This window comes from Oryzias latipes, chromosome 23 (genome assembly GCF_002234675.1).
Source record: "Oryzias latipes chromosome 23, ASM223467v1".
Taxonomy (NCBI): domain Eukaryota; kingdom Metazoa; phylum Chordata; class Actinopteri; order Beloniformes; family Adrianichthyidae; genus Oryzias; species Oryzias latipes.
The window spans coordinates 21893518-21902943 of NC_019881.2; positions in this window are offsets into that span (position 1 = coordinate 21893518).

Below are 9426 nucleotides of genomic sequence, written 5' to 3' on the forward strand. Positions count from 1 at the left end.
GCCCCTAAGGCCTGGAGTTCTCCACGCCTGTAGGCATCGAGTGGACCATAAACTTCTCTCTATGCACCTGCTGCAATGTCTGTCAAGAGTTTTCCTTTATTGTTTTGGACCAAAAACTCCAAGTAAGCATTTAAGTTTAATTTTTCTTAATCAATTATAGATTTGTGAATGAAACTGATGCTGATCATGACTTTTGTTTTCATCTTCCAAACAAGACAAAACAGCTTTAAGAAGCATTTTTATCAAACCAGGTGTCAAGGTCACACAGTTCCCCGTCTCCAGGACCTGGTTCTTTTGGTCATGACCCAGAACTCATGACCACAGGTGAGCTCCAACAAAGATCAACACGTAAATTGAGCGCTTCACTTTCTGGCTCGGCTCCTTTTTCACCCTGACGGACTGGTACAACGAGCGCATGACAGCGGGCGCTGCAACAATCCACCTGTCAATCTTCCCCCATTGGTGGAAAACTCCACCACCCACAGTTCTTCTAAAGGTCACACAGAGAGACTAAAGAAACAAATGCTAATCAGGCAGTCATGCATATTAGCTGAAGAGCTCTGAATAATACTCAGTAAGTACATAATATTAATATGTTATTATGTTCTTTTTATTTAGTAAAAAGAGAAGATTATATGTCAACAGCTTCCTTTAATAGGCCTTTTTTCCGTTAAAACCAAAAGAACATTAAGAAAAGACATTTTGAAAAATAAATAATTTGTTGCCCTTTTTCCTCAGATACATCATGGACTTGATGGCATTATTATATGATTAATTGATGTCTGTGATTTCGGGCAAAACAAGTCTATACAAGTTAGAATAATATTTTGTTTTTGCAACAACACCATTACTCTTTGGCTCAAACCGTCCAATCTTACGGGCCGGTATTGGTCCGTGAGACAGTTGGTACCAGGCTACAAAGAAAAGGAAACACGACCCCCAATATTTTCCATTTGCTTCACCACCTGATTCTAAAAGAGGTTTTATTTTGGGGAAACTACTGGATTCTCTCCACCAGATCTGTCTCCTTCTTGACGCATGTCAAGTCGCTCGGCTTTGAAATTCCATCTTAAAGTGGCCGCGCCGACCGCTTAACTGAAGCTCTCAAGCTAGCAAAGTTCTCAAAAAACAAACTCGTATGTAAAGTTTTGTTTCAAAGAAAAGTTCGAGTGAGGACACAGCCTTTGACTTAAAAACAATAGAAATCAGGAAACATCTGTCTAATGTTACAAAAATGCTGCTAATAAAGTTGTTCAAACTGTGGATTCATGTTTATGATTAAATACCTGTAAGTTAGATAAAACTGAAGTTGGCCTTTGATCTTTTAGCTTTAACTTTGACAGATACTGGATCCCATTTGAATGGTTCCTACATTAAATCTCATAAAAAAATCAAGTTTAAAGCAGCTGCAGATATTTTACCCTCAAAAGTTAAGGGAAGCTGCAATAGAAAAGAAACTAAACAATCGGAGGCCCATTTCAGGATGGTACGAGCTAGTCTGCAAACGTTTTATCTGACATTAAACCGTTGTGCAGCCGGAAAAAGGTTAGGAACCACCAATAGACACATTGTGTTTAACGTCTTAACAAAACAAATCATCTAAGCAGGACAAAATGTTTGGCCAACTCCACTGACAATTGACTAGTAGTTTATAGATGTATAGGGGGAAAACAATGCACAGATATAAATCACAGGTTTTAAAACAAATGTTGGCCAAGTTAAAGTACATTTGGGTCAAACTGGGATTGGGTTGTAAATGGAATACTATAGTAACAGTGAATGGAGTGAGGCTAATTCTATTCAGTTCAATTCCATTTTATTTATACAGCCCAATATTACAACACAGTTGTCTCAACGGGCGTCACATCGGTTAATTAACAAAACATTAAATCAGCTATAAAATACAACAGCTGATTGCTCAACTAGACTAAAACGGGCATCCCTGCCCTTAGACCCTCCTTCTCCGTCAAGAAAAACTCCTAAAAAAAAACAGATTCCAGGAAAGATAAAGAGGAAACCTCGGGGGTGTCCACATGAAGGAGGGATCCTCCCCCAGGACGGACAGGCGATGTACCAGGACTGTTAGAAAAGTATTAGCCTATCTAACGCTACAACTACTTGTTTGAATAGTCCAGCAGATGAGTTTCATCCAGATGGGGTTGGGGGGCGGCTGGGGGCTCTACCTTTGACTTTATTTTCAGAAATGAGGTAAGGCCTTTACGGATTTACTTGTTTTCCAAGATAACAAAAAATATTTAGCAATAATTAAACCGAGCTGATAAATACTGATAAATATATGATTACATATTGCTCCATGACCACTGTGGGAATGTCAAAGTATGGGCTTTGTTTGGTGTATACTAGCATTATTCAGTATGTTTATGTGTCTAAAATACATGGGTTTAAAATGATCAAAGACTCTTTAGTTGCACCAAAAAAAACAACAACAAAAAAAAACACTTACTTACCTAAGTCTCTGCCGGTTGCCAAGAAACATATCTATTATTTTCTCAAAACTTTTCATTAACAACAATCAGTGACCCATAAATTCCCAGAGGAAAAGCCAACAATAACACAACACAATCAATCAGTTTACTGCCAAAAATTGCTGCCAACTGTCGTTGCCATTATTATTTTTGTTGCTGTTATTAGAAATGTGTCTGTTACAAACCATATTACAAAGATCTTATCCAAAAGTCAACTTCCTGTTGTCTGATGAGGCTTTTTATTTTGTTTAGCAGAACCCAAATGTGGCCCCCACCAGAACGAGGATTTCTGACTTACAGGAGTGTCCCCAATGGCACTCAATGTTTTTTTCAGACAGCTATTTAAGGCCAGTTGTCTTTGGAAAAAAGAAGGCGCCAAGTAGGGGGGGGGGGGGGTCAAAACGACGGCCTATCAATTACTGACCCAAAGAGTCAACCTCCTGACTCATTTGGGCTCTCGCTTTCCTTCAGCTCACGCAGAAACTAGTTGAGTCTGGGGTTTTGGAAAGATCCCAGGCTGAACATTAATTTCTTAATGCATTTTGGATCCCATGGGGGCTGTCCTCAAGAGTGGGCCTCATGGGAACACTGACAACTCTGGTAATAGGATTGACTAAGACTGAGTAGAATGGCATGTAATTGTAGTTGTGTTGATGTCTTTAGATTTGTGTTGTTTTTTTTTTAAATATTTCCTTCTCCATAAATGGTCTGGTTTTATTTGTCCCTGACTGTGTGATTGTGGCCCAGGTTGTGTGCTGCTGATGGCGGCTGCCTTCCAAAGGAAAATAAAGCCCTCATTAATTAACAGTTCCTCCTCCCCTCATAGGTTTGTTATTGCTATGTCTGAAGCCAGAAGGAGGCCGACGCCTAATTGATCGACAGACTCTCTGGGACCTGGTAATGATAATCAATACTGACACATTTTCTGCTCTCACCATCCATCATTAACATCTGGGTACAGCTGCAGCTTTTAGGCCTGTTTGTTCTGGATTCTGAAAACGAATGACGTGGATTCTTTCATAAATATTTTTCACCTTGTTTTTTGTATAACAATTCAAACGTTTCATAGATGAAGTTTCCCCAACAACCTTTATTTATTTTTAGGGGCCCGGTTTGTAACAATGGCTATTTGTATTTGATAGTTATTAACCTATTATCAAAATGTCAATATCATAGAGCTCTGTTTGGCTCTTTCAGGAATTACACTGACTTTATAACTGGATGGATGCATACCAGTAAGTACATTTTCTTTTTTTTCCCCTTTATTTGGTATTGTTTTTCTGTTATATATTTTTTAAAATTAACATATTTTCTTTTTCTTTTTTAAATGTATTTGTATTACTCTGTTTCAAATATTCCTGTGATTTGATCTTTTATTTAATTTTAAGCTTGTTTGAGTTCCTATCTAACTAATTTATAACCTGCCTTTACTGTTTGCTTGCTGGTTGAAGAGGAAAGAGGAAAACAGTTGCTTTTTGTTGTTTTAGCCTTCAACTAATCAACGGGCTTCAACGGTAGCTCCTCCCTAAGCAGTCTCCCATTTTTTTATGAACCTACAACCAACAGGAGCCCAACAATGGGATGGTTTAATGGGTCCATTTTATAATGGACCGTTCTGTAGCGCTCAGTGGAAACGAGGCATAAATGTCTGAATCTCGCCACTAATGTAAGATGCAGGCCGGCATGTAAAGAATATTTACTAAAATTTTAAATGAAGAATTTGAGGAAGTTACTGTCTGTAAACCTGACCCAGATGTAGAACTGTGTCTTCAAACTGTTTTTTATGGAGTTGAAAAGGATTTCAGGAATGGTTTCCTTTCCTGAAATCCCTACTGATCAACATTTTTAGATCACTCATAACTGAAATAACTTCTAATAATTCAATTCCACTGCTTGAGGGATTATTACCAGTGAATTTATTTACTTTAAAATTAAGACATTTAAATGTCTATGGAAGGTTTTGTGACCCATACTTAGCTGTCAGCTGCAGGAGGCGGAGCCAAAGGGCTACGTTAACTTTTTTGGACAATTTGAAACGAATAATAAACATTCAACAGTAATGGAACCTAAAACCGTCACTTTAGATGTGAACCTTTTCAAAAAGGCCATCGTCATGGAAAACGATAACACAATGCTGCATCATTGGAGGCCAGAGGGGGAGATGGTGAAAAAGAGCATTTGGGTCAGTGGGCAATCACCAACGCTCTCCATCACAATAAATGGACCCCCACATACTTCCCTCTCAATTAATGCATTAGCAGGGTCATAGGTTATGTAAGCAACAACCTCTCTGGCAGAAAGGGGTGGAGTGTTGTAATCCAGGAAGCGCAGAGCTCAGTGCTGATTGGCTGCATCTGAATGTTTGGTTTAGGAAAAGGGATGGAGGAGGGGAGGGGCATTCTGGGTTTAGCGGGTTCTGATGCTAAGAGAACTGAGAGTTGTAAACTGAGATGCTTTCCTAGATCAAGATACAGTTAACATTTCACTGTAGAAACAGTTTTTATGGGGTAAAAGTAAATTGTCTCACTTTTGTTACCATTCAAATTGCCTCAGGATAGAGTAATCTGTTGTTTGTGGGTAAGACTACTTGGAAAATAAGACACTATAGTATCTGCTCAAAATTCATAATGCAAAACGAGACTGAAAGACTAAAAATGAATACTTTTAATACATTAAAAGACTTTTAAAAGAGGAATACATTGATCCAAGCCAAAAATCAATTTAAAAAGTCTCTTTATGAACAGAATAGAGGAAAGACAATGAGTCAATTTTTCTTGGTTAAAAGTATATTTCCTATAAACATTGTATTCATATTTAGTCTCCTATTTTCAAAATCAACATCAAACCAAAACAAAAAAGGATTTATGATTCTATGTATGATTAACAGGAGTAATGTATTTCCAGGAGAAAAAGTAGAGCTAGAACAACATTTCTAAATGTATTCTCAGAGTATTTTTCAAATTTGGAGAAAAGAATTGTATCAAATATGCTGAAAATAGGAAGAAAAGTTTTCTTTTCATTTCAGTCTAAATGTGTTTGAACAAGACATGGAGACGTGATTCCTGACACCGCTCTAGAATAAATAAACCTGATCTCTAAACATCATGCCTGCCTTCCATAGTGTAGAGATTAAGCTAAAAACTTTTGACATAAGCTCCTCCCACACGTGGCGGCAGCAGCGGCAAGGTCACAAACACACTTTTAGACAAGGGTCCACAAGTGGTGAGAATTAGCCGTACGTTGCACGAGCGTTACTTGTACATTTCTCTGAAATGTCACGTATGTTTGCTTTATCCTCCAGTTCCGTATTAAAACCACTTCATTACAGAAGCTCTTCATTGACCGATCAACTTTTTATCAAAGCCGGTGTAAACAAACTATGGGATGTAAGCTTCTGAACTACTGATGAGCAGCTTAATAATGAAACCCTACAAAATGGAGAACAGGGTGCATCACTGACTCTGTCTCACTGGCCAAACCCTTTCTGTCTATTTATCGGAGCGTGTAGTGAGGAAAGGAAAGGTCAACGTACATTTCCTAGAAAGCTGTAACTGCTGCGCTGTGAGAGCCAGTGTGTGTGTTCAGCAAGAATGTGGAATTTAGCCCGAGGACATGGCAACTGACGGCTTCTTTATGTGAATATCCCCAAAGACGGGTAGATGGGAAAGAAGAAGGGTTACACACCAACCGCACACACGTGACATCATGAATCCAACAAACATGGTGGCATAAGAAGGGGGGGTAATTCTATTTGTTTATTTTGCCTTTCTACTGCTAATGGTCCCTATCCAACGCTAATAAAGCTGGAAGCGCCAGCTGATGTCACATTTTTTTTTTTTTTTTAACTTGTCCTGTCCAACAGCTGGGCAGACAGATGAGAGCTGAGGGCCTCTTGTGTTGGACAGATTTTACTTTAACAAGAGGGGTTATTAATCTTCAGACAAACCAAAGGTATGTCTGGATAAACCCCTTTTGTAATTGAGGCCAGACTTTATTAATTTCAATCATGTCTGAAAATCTTTGGTGTTGGACCGGACGGAAAAGGAAAGAGGGGAAGAAGAGAGAGGGACGATAGAGAGAGGGGGGGTAGGGGGTGATAATAGGAGGGGAAGGGGGATAAGACCATGAAGCAGCATAAAGCAACAAGTTTACTGGTTGTTAATCATTATGGTAACGTTCAAATGTAGTACAATAAGGGCGGAGCCTGTCCACACACACACTCAAATGTTATAAACACACCTGCTAGCTGCAAAAAATGTCCACCTGTCGACATATATACAAAACAGATAGTGTTCACACGCATACTTATGCCTTAAAACCAACTAGTGTGAAATATTTCAGTCATTCAGTCATGCAAACTGTAAGTGCAAAGGTGAGCTAACACCTGTGCTCAGGTGAGTGTTTATGTTCTTCTAAAATGGATGGTGGAACGTGGAAAGAAGGAGGGAGAGTGCCCAGCCATCCCCACCCCAAGACCCCCACCGCAGCAGCAGCGGCAGCCGGAATCCCCCCAACGCCACACGGGAACCGGCAGGGAACAACCGCCGCCCGGGCGACCAAGCCCGCCACCCAGGCCAGGGCCAGCAGGACCGCCGCAAGGCCCCCAGAGCCAGAGAGCAGGGAAGCACGGAGGGAGAGAGAGCGCCGCCCCAGCCCAACCAGGAGAGCAGCCCCCCCGCCGCGCCGGGAGAACCCAACGCAGGGCCCCACCGGAGACGGACGCCCACAGCCCCAGACGAGCACCCCACCACCACCCAGGAGTTCCGGGCATCCCCCCGCCCCAACCCCAGGTACGAGCCAGGACCCCCCAAGGGAGACCCGCTCCGCGCTCCAGGCAGCCATCCGCCCGGCCCGCGGCCGGTCCAGGGAGGAGCGGGGCAGGGGCCCGCCGCCCCCGCCCAAGAGGGGGGGAACCCCGGGGAAAAAAAAGAGGGCCCACAAGGGGTGTTGTAAATATGGCCCGACCAGGCTCGGCCACAGTTGGAAATATGGCGGGGCCCAGCGCCCAGGAGCAAGGACCAGAACCCACCCCCCAGGGACACGAACACTCCCGGCTCAGATGTAATGTGAACCCCCCCGCCGCGCGGAGAGAGCACCGCCGGGCCCAGGAAGCCGGCACCCCGGGGACACGGCCGCCGTTGCAAAGGGGCCCGTACCCCCCACCAGGGAAGAGGCAGGGGACAGATGGTCCTAGGTCCCACCTTCCTTGCAAAATGTGTGTGCGTGTATGTGTGTTTGAGAGGGTGTGTGTGTGCATGTGTGTGTGTTTATGTTGGAATGTATATATTGAGGGGGGAGGGGTGTGTGTGCTAAGGGGGGTGCAGTTAAAATTGGCGGGTAGGGCACTGAGGGGACATCTCCTGATTACTCACAGTGACGTCCCCTCACCCTCCCCACCAAGGGACCCTAAATGTCTAAGGTGTGGTTAAAATTGGCGGGTAGGGTGCCAGGAGGACATCCGCTGCTTGCTGGCAGTGATGTCCAAGCACCCCCCCTACCAAGGGCCCTACATGTCTAAGGTGCAAATAAAACCGAAAGAGGGGGGGCCCACTCCATACGGCAACCATGGGAGGGGGGCCACTGCCTAGTAAACCCCCCCCCCCAAGGCTCATCGCAGGCTAAGCCCCCCACCCCCTCACCCTATTATGAGGTTATATGAGGAAGGGGGTAAGTTGGGGACAGCTGGTAGACTGTCCCCCGGTGGTCAGACAGCTGCCCCCCCCCCCCCCCCCAGCAAGGGGGCCAGGCCCACCCAGCCCAGGGGCCCCACCCCCGGAGGCGCCGACACCCCAGGCCCAGCACCACCCCCCCCCACACAGAGAGAGAGGAGCCAGAAAGCGTCGGCCCCCCCCAGGAGCAAGCCCAGGCCCCCACCCCCAAACGCCGGCCCTGGAAGAGCTCTGGTCAGGCCTCGACGGGACCGAGGCAGCCGACCGGCCGGGGAAACCGCCGATGGCCTCAGCGGAGACCCCGACCCGTCAACCCCCCCTGCCCCGTACCAATAGAGCCCCCCCCCTCCCCCAGAATGCCCCCCCACAAGGCAGGGCCGACAAGACCCCCCACCCCACCACCCCCCAGACCCCGCAGCCAAAGCGGATGACACCCAGAGCGACCGGGGGCCCCAAGAGGGCTGTCCCGTCCCGCCCCAGAGCCAGGGAAGGGCCGATCCCAGCCCCAGGTGTAGGTGGGAAGCCCATCCAGCGCCGCTGGGCCCCCCCCGAGCAGCGCCCCCCGCCAACCCCCCCCAGCACAGGCAAAGGGACCACCCCCCCAAGCCAAGCCAGACCACCACCCCACCCCCCCACCACGCACCCCCACACCCAAGCCCAGAGGACCACGCAGCGCCCCAGCCCGCCCAACCCAGGCGCCGGACCCGACCCCCCGACCAACGGAGCCCCCACCACCCCCCGCCAGGCACCGGAGGCCCCGACCCCCACCCCAGCCCACGGCAGAAGGGCAAGGAGCGGCGACGACCAGGCCCCCCCCACCCCCTAAGTCACGGAGTTAGCTATGGGAGACCAGAGAGACTGAGTTCTTTCAAAGTTACTTGAACCTTGGGCTGACATTTTTTCCAAGCTGATATGATCAAGCAGCAGATTTCTGTGTTGACTTATATTTATATTTTTCTTGCTTTTCCAATTTATTAAAATAGTTTTTTTAGCAATGCAAAGAGTTATGAAAATGATAGAGCCTAATCCTCCTTCTACATCGATGGCACTCATGTCACCAAGCACACAAAGTGACGGTGAAGCTGTGATTGAAACCTTAAGCCAGACTGATAGATCGGCACATACCTGCTGCCAGAGAGCCTGGACAGGCGTGCAGAACCACAGTGCATGCATGTAATTGTCGGGTAGATTACTGTCACAGTGCTGACAAATGTCTGAGTTACTGAGACCCATCTTGAACATCCTCTGTCCAGTGTAGTAAATTCTGTGAA